Source organism: Martes martes (assembly GCF_963455335.1).
Source record: "Martes martes genome assembly, chromosome: 12".
Classification (NCBI taxonomy): Eukaryota; Metazoa; Chordata; class Mammalia; order Carnivora; family Mustelidae; genus Martes; species Martes martes.
This window is the reverse complement of record NC_137900.1, coordinates 38,069,410-38,085,251: the sequence shown is the minus strand read 5'-3', so window position 1 is coordinate 38,085,251 and position 15,842 is coordinate 38,069,410.

The following is a 15,842-nucleotide window of genomic DNA, read 5'->3' as shown; positions in this document are numbered from 1 at the left end:
TTTAAAAAAGTTATTTCACCATATGATTTTTTGAAAACTGTAAACATATTTTACCAATAGTCAGAATGGACAGTTTGAACTTTTTTTTGGGGGGGGGGGATCCATGCACTATCTAAACTTTACATAATGGTGGACTTCAATAATATAAGCATTGAACTTGCATGAAGTTCATGGAAAGTAGTAGCACATTGAAAATTCTGTGATACATCACTAAGAGTTTTGGTTGACAAATACTTTTGTACATTTTTTTCCCCTTTGAGATGTAGTATTGTTTTGTTTATGCAATATGGGATACAAAATAATGAGAAGTAAAAGGAAGAAATGTGAATCATCTACGTATTAATCAAGGGCTCATAGAGACTATATATTCAACATGACATTTTCTACACAGTGTCCCTAGTTCTTTTTTTTTTTTTTTTTCTCCCCAGTGTCCCTAGTTCTTAAATTGCTACTTGATTTCATGGTGAATGTGTCTTCATGGGAGAAAATATGAAAAGCGGAAAACAAACTATTCATCTTGGCAGTCAGTACTCTGAACTTAGAATTTAATGAGTGCTAGACTTATAGAATCAGAGTTGAATATAGGAGACGGAATGGACTGTTTGGAACAACGTCAGTCCTTTTTGTCCCCTAGCCTATATATGAGGCACACTAAGTTATTCTGTGTTCCCAAATAATTTCCATGTAGATTCTGTATTTTGAGACACTTTCTGGCTAGGAGATTTTAGGAGACGTTAATAGGAATAGGACGTAAAATTAAAAAAAAAAAAATCCAAGTTAGGAAAATTTTGAGAGTCTGCCCAGAACACCAGTGGCAGCTCAGGCAGACCACATGGAACCGCTGGCTGAGTCCACTGCATGAAAAAGACCCCCCCTCCCCCGTCCAGGAAGGCTCCACTTCAAACTTTAAATGTATTAGAAAAATCGAATGCTTCTAAAAGCAGATTGCACCTTATAGTCTTGTTTTTCAAGTTTAAAAATTTCTTAAGAGAGGGTGATGCCTGTTTGGGATTTATGATTATTACTCATGGGCTTTATGGCCCATTCTGCTTTCCCACCGAACACCCGCATCACGTCCACCGGCGAGCATCCAGAGGCAGGCTCGTCGCTTCAAGTTGTTTTGATAATAATTTATCCTAGAGTCGGACTCCATTGTTCTGCATGTATTACATGGAACTTCTATGGAACATCAAACATATTTATTGATAGGAGAAAATTGTGTCTTTATGAGTGTTTCTGTAATGAAATAGGATGAGGGATGTGGAAAGTCACTGGCAGTTTCAGTTCAAGAGGCACTCTTCAGGAAGAGAAAAATGGAAATGTTTTTATGAACATGAAATAAAACTCTAAAAATGATGAGATGTTCTTCTAATACCCACTGTTCAATAATATATAGTCATAGTGTCCTTTGTGAATGAAGAGGGCACTGTGGATTCTCTATGGCTGCCAAAAGTGTTAAGCGTTCGCAGTTAGAGGAAATGAGGGTTCCACACCTATTCCTTTGTATCCTCAGAGCCTGGACAGTGAAACTCTCACAGATACTAAGACCCCTTCGGTGGTTTTTAGAAGGGTACCGATTACCACGTTAGCGAGAAGTTCTTTATCTCCCCCAAGCACCCCCATTCCTGCCCTCCACAGACATCAATGCAAGAGAAACCCGGTCTTAAGTTTAATGCCTTTGGCAAGATAAACCTCCACCTCTTGGAGCACTGGCTCGCAGTAAAGGCTATTACCTTGTTGGCCATGTACCATATCACTTTGCTGCCTGCTAATGCTTTACTCCTTTCTTTTCTTTTCCCTTTTAATTTGCATTTAAAAGAGCTAACAACCTCACTTGGCAAAGCTAACTGCTGATGTAGCTAACGATAAAGCACTATGACATCACTTGAATCTCAAAAATTAGAAGAAAATAAAGAGCTAACATATATTATTTTTTTTTCCCTAAAGCCAGAGCCTACTTTAATTTTGTCAAAATTGTGAAGAAGAGCTTCCCAATGTGGGCTAGGTCATATGTGGAAAAGTCAAATTGGGAAACTATAGGGGGTGAGAAGGAGCTGATTGTATGGGAATAAAGACCATTAAAAGACAATGAGAAATACAGGGATACATGGAATTCTCCACAGTGAGAGAAGGCTTAATATTTCATTTTGCTTAGTTTAAAATTTGGAGACAACAGTTCAGAGAAACACAGCTTTTCTTATAAAGCATGTTATGAAAGCCAAACCTCCCAATATTTCCAATACGGTTATCAAACTATCTTAATTTTGTACCTGCCCTGTGTGAGAGATTAGGTTAGTTAATGGATAACAGAATAATTTGACATAGTTTTTCCATTTAAAGGGCTTGTAGTCTGCTTGAATATAGTCATTCACAACCTTTTATGTTCTGGAATATGTATATCTTTCTTTCTCTGCAGTAGGGATGTGCTAGTCTAAACATATCTATGGATTCAGCAGCTTCTTCTCTCTAGAGGATGGAACAATATCACACACAGTAAGAATCAGAAATTAAAAAAAAAAAATGACTTTATAGCTCCCAGACAAATGGAACATTCTATTAGAAGGACTTTAAAACTGAGGAAAACTGTGGAAGTTTGGTGATGCTAACTCTATGTGTTGAAAACAAGCTATCTATCCATCCTCCAGTCCCCTTTTTCATATGTGTATGATTCAGGTAGGAGCAGTGTCAAAATCAGTGAATGTCAAAGTTGATATAAAAATCTTTAAGAACTATTTTAATTTGACCACTTCATATGCTGTTTATACTTCCTGTCTCTTGAGGATTTTGTTTTATCATTTATTTTCCTTCTCTTGTATCTTAAACATTCGGTTTTTAGAATGTTTCCACTTTCATACTTCCAAGTCTCTCTCATCTTATGGGAAATAATCCAAAAATACCACCTTGGTCCTACTTATCTTTACAGCAGTTCTCTTTTTTCCATTGTCAAGTATTTTGAAAGAGTTCTTTTGCTCCAAGTTTGTATCTCCTCATTTTTTGTGCATTCATTCTGGTATAATATGAAATGTAGACTCCCTCCCCCCCAATTTCATTCTTCCAACCATTGACCTTGATGTTGCTAAAGCCAAAACAAGTATTTTTTCATTCTCCCTCTTGTTTTTTCTGTGGCTTTTCATTTCTGAAAGTCTGTTTGCTTCCAGTACGATCGATACTCTCTTGCTTTTTTCTACTCTTTGGTAGCAAGAGGTAATCATATATTCTAAGCTCCCTATTGAGGATTCATTCCTCTGTTCCTTAAATGACAGTGTTTCCCTGAGTCCTCTCCAATACTGTTCACTTTTTTTCCTATACATTCTCCTTGGGTGATTCCATTTATATTCATGGCTTCAGCATAACCTGGAAAGTTATGATTTTCAAATATATATTTTAAGTTCTATCTGGATAATAAGCCTATATAAAGTAGTATGTTTATCAGTCATTCAAAAAAAAGTAAATTACTTGTGGACAGTTTAGTTAAGTTTTATGATGCTTATGAGTTAAGATAGTAGTTATAAGCACAATCATAGTATTGAGCACCCACTGGTTTTAAGTCTTGAGTCAGTTACTTGACCCTGAGTAAACTGCTTTAATTACAAGCCTTTGTTCCTTCATTTGTAAAATGAAGTACCCACTTCATAAAATTTCCATGAGGACGAAGTGGGATCATAATTGTGAAGAGCCTGCAACATAGGTCACAATAAGTAGTAGTCCTTATTGTAATAAAATGATCTCTTGAACAAGTTTCACCTCGAGTTGTAGAAAGCCAGGGTGGCACTCTGAGCCCAATCAGGAAAGAGAAACCATGTAGTAAGTTAAAGCAGGATAGTTTAATATAAAGAATCATCGATTCTGGTAAACATAACTATAAGATATAAAGAAATTCTCTATGATAATCTAAGAGTGAGAGAAAGTACTGTATCTAAAGAAGGATAAACTTGAAAGGGGTTCAGACCCCCTGGAGAAAATGTAGTTTGGCCCCTGGAGAGCAGCTGACCACTGGTTTGGCCAAAACTGGTCCGGAGCTGCTCTGCAAACACCAGGCCACCTTCCACAGTACAAAGAACAGGCAACAAGCAGACGATGGCTGGATCTGCAGTGGAACTCCAAGTGCCAGCAGGGGTGAAAGGTCGTCACAGCTTGCTCTTTCAAGAAGGACTGACTCCTTGGTGTGTGACCTTCTGGACGCAGGCGGCAGCATGCAAGCTGTGCCGGGTTTGTCAGAGGAGTCCCGGCTGTCTGTAGAAATGCTACTGTCAGGATGAGGCTGAAAGATCAAAAGACCACATCCTGGGCTTGTGGCCGCTGAATAGTGCCTCACCAAACGGATGATGCTACAAATTGGAGAAGTCTCTACCTCCTGCAAGATCTCTCCTGCTGCCCTCTACTGAGAAAGCTTAACATTGTACATTTTAAAGGAGAAATGCTAAACAAATGTTGTTGTTTGCCATATTGAAGGTGTATTTGGAACTGAAAGGCAATGAATTGATAACTGACACAGCAGATCAGCTTAACAAATACAGAGATAATCTAGAAATCACAACACCGTAAAAATGTGTTCAAATACTGTGTTTTGCTCTATAGTTCTTTCAGTTCCGAGTTTTTTGATATGAAAAATTGGCTTATATATGTATAAGGTAACTTCAGTTCACAATTTAAATATGAATATCTATTAGCTCATGATACTTACGCATGTGCTAGAAAACAATTTAATGAATTACAAAATAGCACATTGAAGAGATGCTATGGTCTATTGAACCAAAAATCCAGTTTTTGAAAACTGCCTACACATAATTTACCTATCGAATGTCAGTTTAAAATTTGAACAGTAGGCCATAACAATTTTTATAAGTTTTGTGTAAATAATGACCCATTTAATATGTTTTACAAAGAAGTATATTTTAAACAGTCTTTCATATTTCTTTGGTATATTCTAAGAGGGGGCTCATTTTCCCCCCATTACATAAAAGGGTTTTTTGGAGAAAATAATATAAAAAATTATATTCCAGAAGATTTGATTTTGATTCCAGAAAATTTGATTCCAGAAATTTTACAACTAAACACTTTGTGACCTCAGGAACCATACCTTTAATTCCTTTAATTTCAATATCTCTAATAATAATTTTTACCAATAACTGGCCATTTATTGAACATCAGACTGTTCTGAGTTCTTTTCATGGTTATCACATTTCTTAATACAGCAGCGAGGTCTTATTGTCATCATTGCACAGATTAGGAAAGTGGGGAGCATTACCTGTTCAAGAGAATCACCTTGGAAGCTGAAGGGCTGGGATTTGAAATTTTTTGTTTGTCTCTGAAGTTCCTACTGATTTTAGGCATGTTTCTAACTCTAGGTCAATGTGGGGATTTATATTTCATAATCAAAGGTGTTAAAGTTAGTGGCAGTGCTTCTCAAACTTTCATGGACACAAGGATCCCCTGAGGACCTTCGTCAAATACAGGCTCTAATGTAATAGGTCCTGAGTGAGACTTGAGATTCCAAAAGGCTCTCATGTGGTGCCCATATTACTAGTTCATAAACCATATTTGGCATAGAAAAGGTAAGTGACAATGGAGCTGTAACAGACCAAGATATTAATGATACCCAAATAACTTGAAGATCAACTTTGGAATTTATCTGAAGGAGTTGAAAACTTATCTTCACATAAAAACCCACACACAGATGTTTATAGTAGCTTTATTTACAGTTGCCAAAACGTGGAACCGAGAAGTCTTTCAATAGGTGTATGGATAAAATGATACCTGCAAACAAAGAAGTATTATTCAGCACTAAAATAAAAACGAGCTATCAAGCCCCCTGAGAAGACATGGAGGAAACTTCAGTGCAAATTACTAAATGAAAGAAGTCGATGTGACAAGGTCACATACTATAAACCTTCGACAATATGATGTTCTAGAAAAGATGAAACTGTGGACACACTAAAAAGATGAATAGTTGAACAGAGTTAGAGAGGGTTGAATTGTTTTTATTTATGTTTTTTTTTGTTAGGGCACTGAAAATATGCTATGATATTATAATAATGAATATATGCTATTGTAAATTTGTCCAAACCCATACAATGTAAATATTGAGAGTGGACCATAGTATCATCTATGGAACTTGGGTGGTTATGAGGTGTCACTATAGGTTTATCCTTGATAGTAATAATAATAACTATTATTATTATTATTATTAAAAAAATACCTTTCTGGTGAATGACTTTGATGATGGGAGAGGTGCTACGCTTGTGTAGGGCATGGTGTACATGGAGATCTCTATAGTTTTCTCTCAATTTTGTTGTAAGCCTAAGAATGCTCTAAAATAAAGTCTAAAAATCAAATAAAAAATGTTGACAAAGGAAAGGACGCTTATTTATCTACCATACCTAGGAATAGCAATCATGAAGGTAATTATCATTAGAACTCAAGTCAATTTTTTTTTTTAATCCAGGTAGGAGAATGCTTAATTAAACTTTTAACCTGACAATTTAATAACTAAAAAATACCTTTTGTTAGATTTGAGTTATTATTAATTTAACTAGTTACATCTATTGTCTATGTAAATCTACTTATAAACTTTTTTTTTTTTTTTTTTTTTCAAGACAGAAGTAGGGGAAGGGGAAGAGAGGAAATCTTAAGCAGGCTCCGCACACAGCATGGAGCTGGTCATGGCTTGATCTGACCACCCTGAGATCAGGACCTGAGCCAAAATCAAGAGGCTGATGTTTAGTTAACTGAGCCACTCAGGAGCCCCTACTTATAAACGTTTTAATACTAGTTTATATTTGTTGAAAGATTTCTGGTTACAGTTTTCAAAATCATTTCACATGTTAAGAAATCACATACATAAAATCTGTAGCTTTGTTCAGAGTATAGTGCATGGACCCACAGCATCAGCACCATCTGAGAACCTGTTAAAAAGGCCCATCTCAGGCTCCAACTCAAACCTTCTGAATCACGATCTGCATTTAAATAATACCAACACTAGGTTTCACATGCATAGTAAGGTTTGAAAAGGACTGCTCTCCAGAAGCTGTGATTTGAAAGACCCACGAAAAATATCCTTCAGTGGTGTTTGTTAAAAGTGTGTATAAACCAAATATATTTTGTAAAAAAATAAAATTAAATTAAGTTAAATGGTGACTATGTAATCACACAGTAGCAGTGTTTATATTGACAACAAAGTGTTTCCTATATCAGCATGAATCAAAATTGTCCAAGCAGAGGCTGCCTTTGAAGAACATTTTATTTCTTTCTTTTTTTCTCTCCTTTTTGTTTTCAATTTTGTCTTCATCATCCTTCCATTTTTTTTAAGATGTTGTAGTGAAAAATTATGATAATTACTGACTTAGGATAATTGGCTGACACTGATCATGGGTGATTATCCCATCAGCATTTTGACCCTTGAAGGGGAAGAAAAGAAAGAAAAACAGAAACAGATCATAAGAAGAAAAACCACTTCTTTAATTTTGCTGTTGACTTGCCCTTTGAATTTCATACTGACACCTCCACTCTGGCCTCAGCAAAACAACAGGTGCAAACTGCAGATGGATCCCCTCGCAGTGGCAGACAGACACATCTGCCACTGGTTACACGAGTCTCAATTTGAAAGATGGCCAGCAGCAACCAGATTTGTGTCCTGGGGTGGCAGGGCAGAGGGCTTCTTTGAACAGTCAGGATACTTATAGGATGTGCTATTTTCGTCTGAGCACTCAATCTAAGTCTACATTTCTAAGTTTATTTCAGAAGCTTAAATACTGATTTTCCCCCCTCCTGCGGGGAGGTATAATTAAACATCTTTCTTCAAGCTAAAAAAAAAAAAAAAAAAAAGGAAAAAGGGACCTTAAATAAACATATATTCAATTTATGTTTACCTCATATTTATCAATATTATATATATAAAATTTGCCCAAATATCATAAATTATGCTCCCCAAACTGAAAGTTTAAAGTATATTGCAATAAATGTCTTAGTTCTTTTTTTTTTTCAATTTTGCTCTCAGAAACACATAATGTATTTACGTTTTTGTGAAGCAATTGGATGTTTGTCAAGTCTTACATATTTAGTTACTAAGGCAAATATTATTCTGCCAGTTCAAAATGTGAGTTTGTGTGTGTGTGTGTACATGAGAAAGAAAGAGAGAATGAGCACAGTTTTAATATCTGAAGGAGACCTGGATATGTTTTGATGTGTAAGATAGATCAGAATTTAATATTTATACAGAATTTAATATTCTATACTTCAAATGACTATTCCAATGTTGGTATTTTTATCCTTAAATAATTCTGCATCAGTTAATGAATATACATGTGTTGCCACATAAGAAATATATGTATATGTCTGTGAATGTATAATTAACACACATGTATATGCATGTATTTTAAAATCATGCATTTTATTAATTAAATTAACTAAATTGAATGCATAATTCAATATAATTAAATATATAATTAAATAATTAAAATGCATGCATTTTAAAATCATGATTACCTAATATACAATGAATAATATAACTATATAGGAGAAGACTCTACATGTCTATGTTTCTATAGCTACATACAGAGTAGATGAGATCAAATATTTTGTACATTGGATTTCTGTTTAATTTTTAAAACAATATTATTTCCAGTTAAAGATAGTGTTATTGACACACATAAATATACAACATTAATAGTAATCAAGTAACTACAAATCTGAACAATTAGATACCATTTATTTTCCCTATAAAATTTTCAAAAATTATAACGATCAATATGAAGACTCAGTTCACTGCTGGTAGTCATCTGATATGCCAGATATGTATACTAACCAGTTTTATGTGCAAAGATGCTTACTGAAGCATTTTGGTATTAATGGTAATTTGGAGACAACTTAAATTTTCAACAGTAGAAATTATATCACATCATGTAACCATTTTAAAAAGTACTTTGTTAGAACACTGAAACACAGAAAAAAATGCTCACAATATGAAGTTAAATGAGAAGACAGAAAATAAAAAAAAATTGAAAGAACTCTAATTTTAAACACATGTTCAATCAATATCCATCAAGTGCCTACTTTTTTTGTTTTTTTTTTTTTGGTTTTGGTAAGCACTGTGTAGGTATTTTGTTCACTAGTGAACAAACAAAATGGAGGTTCCTGGTCCATATATATCTTATGATTAAGTAGTAAAAAAGACAAAAAAACAAAATGATTGAAAGATTTAATAGTAAAAGGTTGATGGTAAGATCATAGGTGAGCCATACATTATTTCTACCTCTCTGTCTCTTCTAATCATCTACATGGAGTATGGGTTACTTTTACTGTAATAAAAATACACATATTTGGGGTGCCTGGGTGGTTCAGTCTTTAAGCATCTGCCTTCGGCTCAGGTCATGATCTCAGGGTCCTGGGATTGGCCCCGTGTCAGGCTCCCTGCTCCACGGGGGCCTGCTGCTCCTCCCTCTCCGACTCCCTCTGCTGTGTTCCCTCTATAGCTGTGTCTCTCTCAGTCAAATAAATAAATAAAATCTTAAAAAAAAAAAGCCAAATATTTAAAAATGCAAAGACTATCAGAAAAATAATAATACTACTTAAAGTGTTGCTTAACTAGTACTATAGTACCAGTTAATACTAGTGTTAACTAATCCTTAGTCCTTTTCGAGTATTCAACCATTCCCTCTAGACTTTAAGCTTCAGACTGTATATATTTTTTTTAACGTTAAACTTCAGGTCACATGTATATATACACACATATATACATTTTACTTTTTCTCCTTTATTCTAGTTTGTTCTAAAAAATGTTAATGAAAATAAAATTAGTTGCAATTAATATGTAAATATGAATCTTTAGGCCTAGAATTGGTTTGCCTGGCCCAATTTAGCTGTGTAATTCTAAACAATTATCCATCCATTTAGGGTAGTGCTTTGATAGTGCACATCTAGTTTGAATTCTCTTTGTAATGTAACTCAATACTAATTTACCTGAGACTGTATGATCTGTGATTTTGTCATTTAACCAAATCATTTTTACATTTGCATCTAATATTTTTGAAAATATCATGTTTAATGTCTGCATAATGTTATAGTTGTTCAAGTACTAAGTAGGTAATTATTCTCAGTTGCAGCATGACTATTATTATATTGAAATAAACTACATTAAAACACCTGTTGATGGATTCCTAGCTTACCTCTACTGGGTTACACACTGCTGAGTGTCAGATTTTAGCACATCATCCCTTGACATCTCTGTGTCAGTGGTCCCAAGCACGAGTGTGCACGGAGATGAGCCCACTAACATGACTATATGGAGCAGGCTGGGAAGAAGGGGACAAGAGCTATTTGGAGAACTTGTGCCATGAGTACAAGGAACAGCCATCATTCAGCTTCAGCCAGTTTTGCCAATCAAGAGTATTAGCCTAAATTTTCTGATTTTTTAAATAAATTGAACTCCTTTTAAATGTAAACTTTCCCAATTAATTTGCCAATCAACCAAACACAACATACTAGCCAACTGGATTTGGTTTTCCAATAAGGGGAGTTCAAACTTAGGAAATTTCCACATTTTCACTTGTTATAACCTTCTTGAGATAGGCTTTTTTGTTTCTGTTTCTGTTTTTTTTTTGTTTTTTAAACATAGCATAGGGAAAATTTTTAAAGAAAGGCTTAGAATTTCTTTGTATGTATATAGATACACCCTCACCCTGAATTGGAGTCAGGTTTATTGCTTTTCAATCAGATGATTCTATTTTAAGTTTGTTATTTTAAGTGTGTACTTGCTTTTTAAATTGTTAGGTTTTTTTAAACTTTCTTTTGATAAGAAATCAATGTAGGTTCATAAATGTCATGGATAATCATGATGAGAAAATAGGGAAATTAAGTATATGTGTACAAATCACACGTCCAGTCTCTTGCTTCTTAAGCATTGTATACTCTTAGGTCTATAATCTAATTTTTAAAGAAAATGCAATGTATAATAAATATTGAGTTTGGAATACTATGTATAATCACAATGTTCTAGCATCCCAAAAGCAGACAGGGAAAATAAAGAGCCAGAACAAAGAGAAGCTTTTTTTTTTTTTCCCCCCCAAACCAAGAATAAATAGTAAACCAAGTCTTAGTGACTATAAACTCAAGGCATCTAGTCATGGAAGAAGGTAATTTTTATAAAGTAAGATACAGAATAATCTACCAAGGTATCAGGCAAAATTGAAACTGATAAATCTACAACTGTTAATAAAGTGCTTGGCAGAAAATCATAGAGCAAGTTCAGTCCTACCAGTTCATGTGCACAGCTGTCACCAGAGGACAGGGGTGAAATTCTGACTAGATGCAAAGGCAAAAACACAGAAGCTAGAGGGAAATTTCATGTCATTAACATTGTGAAGCAGCGCTTTCTCAGCTCAACAGCCTCAGTGATGACATTTTGTTTATCTGCACATCTATATTCTATTCATGGAATTCCCATGAGACTCAGGTGGTGTCCCTAATAGTCTTCTAACAGAGATGCCCTTGGCAAAGGACCACTGGTTACTTTATGGGGAAAGGAGGTATTTAGAGAGATATTTGTCTTGAGGATCCACACTGTTTTAAGAAAGGATGATGCCCCCTCCTGTACAACCTGAATCCCAAAACATTAGGGTGATGTGAAGGTTAGGTGAAGGTTTAAGGAAGAAGAAGTATTACAGAGGTCAAATTCCATGCTCCAGATGTGATAAAATTGTGCACATTACCTAATCTATCAAAACTTAAATAAATTATTATTTTAATATAACAACAATAGTAGTAACTGATTGTTGGTAAGCAACATGCGAGGAAATATATTGTGTATCTCACGTGAATTGGTTAATTTATCCCTAGGTCACTCTGTGAGGTAACTACAATTGTTACATCTATTTTCAGATATGGAAATAGAGTAAGTGGCAGAGCTGGAATTTGATCCTGATCAGTTTGATTCAGGAGGTAGTAAACTTAACCTCTTTGAGTGTCATTATGTTTAGTTGTTTGCTTGGTAGTCAGTCAAGTCTGGTTCTAACCCTTATTTAACCCAAGCCTTCAAAACGGAAGGTCCATTCATTTTACCAAGCTACCTTTTATTCAAATGAGGAATCTTTGGGATGCAGCTGATTACAAAAACCCCTGAGAACTCCCTCATTCACTTCAAAACTAGGAGAGTTTATTTATCCTGCTTTAATCAAATTATAACTGAACCAAATGAGAGTTTGTCCACTCAATGCACAGCAAGCCAATAAAAACTGATACAGAGCTATTGCAGTGAAGAAAAATAGACTGTTAATGATGTGGTGTCACCCATGAAGCTAATGCTCAGAAGTCCTGGACTCCCTAATGGTTGGCAAGTGAGGATTTTTAAGAGCACAGTTTGGAGGAGGGGTCTCCTGAGAAGGTGGACACTGTTGATTGGAGGCCCATGAGACCAGGCTAGCAGATGTTCCAGGGCCACTTCATCAAGTCCCCCAGAGGTCTTCTCCATCTTGAGGGATTTGGAATCTGAAAGACATCTTTATTCCTTATTTTAGAAATTTCACTGAGTACATCTGATGATTGTATTTATTTGTAAGATAGTGGGGTTGGATTCCTGCAGGTGCTTTGGCCAGTTTAGCTGTGCCTGGGGAAGATATGACCTCTATTATTCATTCTTTCATCTGAACTGACAAGATGGAAGCCAGCTTTAAATGTGATTGAACTGTGATTTGTTCAATTTATGCCATAATCTAAAATCATATTGCTACTCTTCTTTTTTTTTTTAAAGATTTACTTATTTATTTATTTAAGAGAGAGTGAGAGAGGAAAGTAGGAGTAGAGGGAGAGGGACAGCGAGCCCAACAAGAGGCTCAGTCTCATGACCCTGCGATCACCACCCTGTGATCACAACCTGAACCGAAACCAAGAGTCAGACTCTTATTCAACTGTACCACCCAGGAGCCCCATATTGCTACATTTTTAATGTTTGCTTTTGTAGGGAAGTAATTTTTTTTTTCTTAACTTTCTGGATTCTTCTGACTGGTCTATTAGTTAAATTGATTAGCATTTAATTTTGTACTTATGGGATCCCCACAAAGACATGAAAAGCTTCAAGACAGGAAATCGAGGCTTCTCTTCTATCCTGAGATAGTTAAGTGGTAGGGATCTGGGGCTTATAAAGGAAGGGAGACAATTAACAGAAAGATGGTAAAAGCAAATGTTTGGAAAACAAATATTTGACCTGCAGAGTCAATGGGACACAGAGAGGGATTTGGACAAACATCCCCTTAGTTTGGTACACTTAGCCTGTACCCTTTGTAGATATTTCTGGTGGTAACTGTCTTCCTAGACCAGGCCCTCTAAGTTCTCAGAGGCAAATAAGGGCAAGGTAAAAGTTTCTGAATCAGTGGGGTCTTAATTGCTTTCAACTCAGAACAGTTCATATGACAAAGGGACGCAATTTGTGGCAGGCAATTTTGCTTTCCTTTACTTTCAAAGGCCTTTACAACTCACAAGTGAATAAACAATTGCATTCAGTCTGTATAAAAGGTGTTGTCATTCAACTGTTTTGCATTGGGGAGTTTTCCTTTGAAGGTAAATTCCTCTGAATTGTGCGGCCCTATGAAAGCAGCTTTGCTCACCACTAATGCTGCACTATGCTGCCTTATGATATGGCAAAAATGCATCCTTTATAGTAATGACAAAGAGTCAGATTTCTCCGCCGAAATGAGCTTTCCAGATAGTTCTGTATGCCTTAAACACTGAAAAACAACACTCAAACTACAGCCTGTAGAGGATGCTAAGACATAATCTGCGTGCTTAGAGGATATTTAGACATAATTCATGTGTGCTTCACTCTCAGTTATTTTCTTGGGCTTTAAGAAATTCCTTTGTCCACCTCAATCTGCTGTTTTAATAAAGACTTCAGTAGTTTTTCTGATGTCAGAGAATTTTCTTTTTAGAGGCATATATTATCCCAGATACCTAAAATTTTTATGATCAGAAACTTTTATTTTTTTAAGATTTTATTTATTTGAGAGAGAGAAAATGCATGCGTAGGGGGAGATACAGAGTGAGAGGGAGAGAGAGAATCTGAAGCAGATTCTGAGCTGAGTGCAGAGCCTAATACCGGGCTCAATCTCATGACTCTGACATCATGAACTGAGCTGAAATCAAGAGTTGGTCCCTCAGCTGACTAAGTCACCTAGGTGCCCCGATCACAGACTCTTTAGCTTAGCGTATAAGTTCACAGCTTTTCTCTAAGATTGCCAGACTTTATCAGGTGCATAACTTCCCAAATATTGGAGGAACTTTATTCTAGTGGTGTGATGCACCCATTTCGTAATGGAGGATATAGGAACAGGCAGGGATAGAGGGAGGAAAAAACTGAAAGCTATTTGTAGCTTAAAAAAAAAGAAAAAAAAACAGATTTCATTCTATCATACAATAAGCTTCAAAGAAATTGCTGTTGTGTTGAGCCCAAACTAATTATAATGAGACAGGACCAGATAATGATAATGTGCTTTGATTTTAGAATGAAATTCAGGAAATAGCTCCAGGGTCTGTTTTTAATGACATCTCCATTGATAAAGGATGTAAAATTTTCCAAGTCTATTAGCTAGTCGTTTAATAGTAAATTTGACCAAGTGTAATGACACCTACATTTTCTTATTAGAGTGCTTATGGTTATCTACATAGTAAATGGCAAATTGGAGATTTATATGCCATTTAAATTAGGTTACATCTAGGAAAATTCAGCCTGGGTCATCATGGGAAGACTGCTCTTAAAATAGTCTAGTGGAACATTTTAGGTGGTTTTCTGTAGTACTAAGAGGCATTAATATAATAAGAGATTCCTTTTTAGCAGAAGAGTTATTTAAATAGACAGCTGGGCATTGTAGTGCAAAACAGGCAGCAGCTTAGTTTTGCACTTTGGCCTTTACTTATAACATAAAGGAGTCTCATTATGACAAGCCCCGTTATGACAGGAAATCTGTCTAATGCAGCTCATTCTTGCTCTTAATCCAAGGAGATTTAACTACCAGAAGAATTAATCTCACTAATAATAATAAGTAACATTTGTAAGGACTTTGAAGTTCACAAAGGATTTTTCCATATAGATCCTGCCCTTGTATCATTGCCCTTACTTCCTAACTTCTTCTTGACACCAGTCTCAACTCCTTCCAGTTCATTCTCTGTATTGATGGTCAAAACACAAATTTCATCGCATTATTTTCCTGATTATACATCCGCAATGTTTCCTTATTGCCTACATAGTACAGTCTAAGTCATTAACAAACCATACAGTGCAGAAAATATCACTTGTGGGGAAATCAGATTTTCCATGATGTACACACAGAAATATAGCAAAATGTATCGAAAAGTTAAAGATGATATTATAGGGAGGAATAGATGTAAATCTTTGCATAATACTTAATACATAATAGCCACTCGACAATAATGTTCTAAACTTTATTTCAGTGTTGCAAGTACTGTATTATAACATATCCTCTGATGTAGAATTTCCACAAAGACTCAGGATGATGTTATGGTAAGGTTCTCAGAGTATAAATTGCGTGAAAATACTGGGCAAAAGGAAAGGAGATGTTTTGTCAGATGATAATAGAATGCTGTAAATTCCTATTCAAAGAGAGTTTTTTTTTAAATCTGAGTTTATGAATGTATATTTCACAGTTGAAAATAAGCTCTGGCCCATTAGATTTTTACCTACATAATATCAAGGACAACATCTTGATAAAACAAGATTGTGAAGTTCATAAGAAGTTTATAAGAAAGTAGTAAAATCTACCTTTCCATACAGATTAACATTTTTGTTCTTCTGGTTTCTTCTGGAATCTGCATTTTTCTGTGAATTATGAATATTTCTT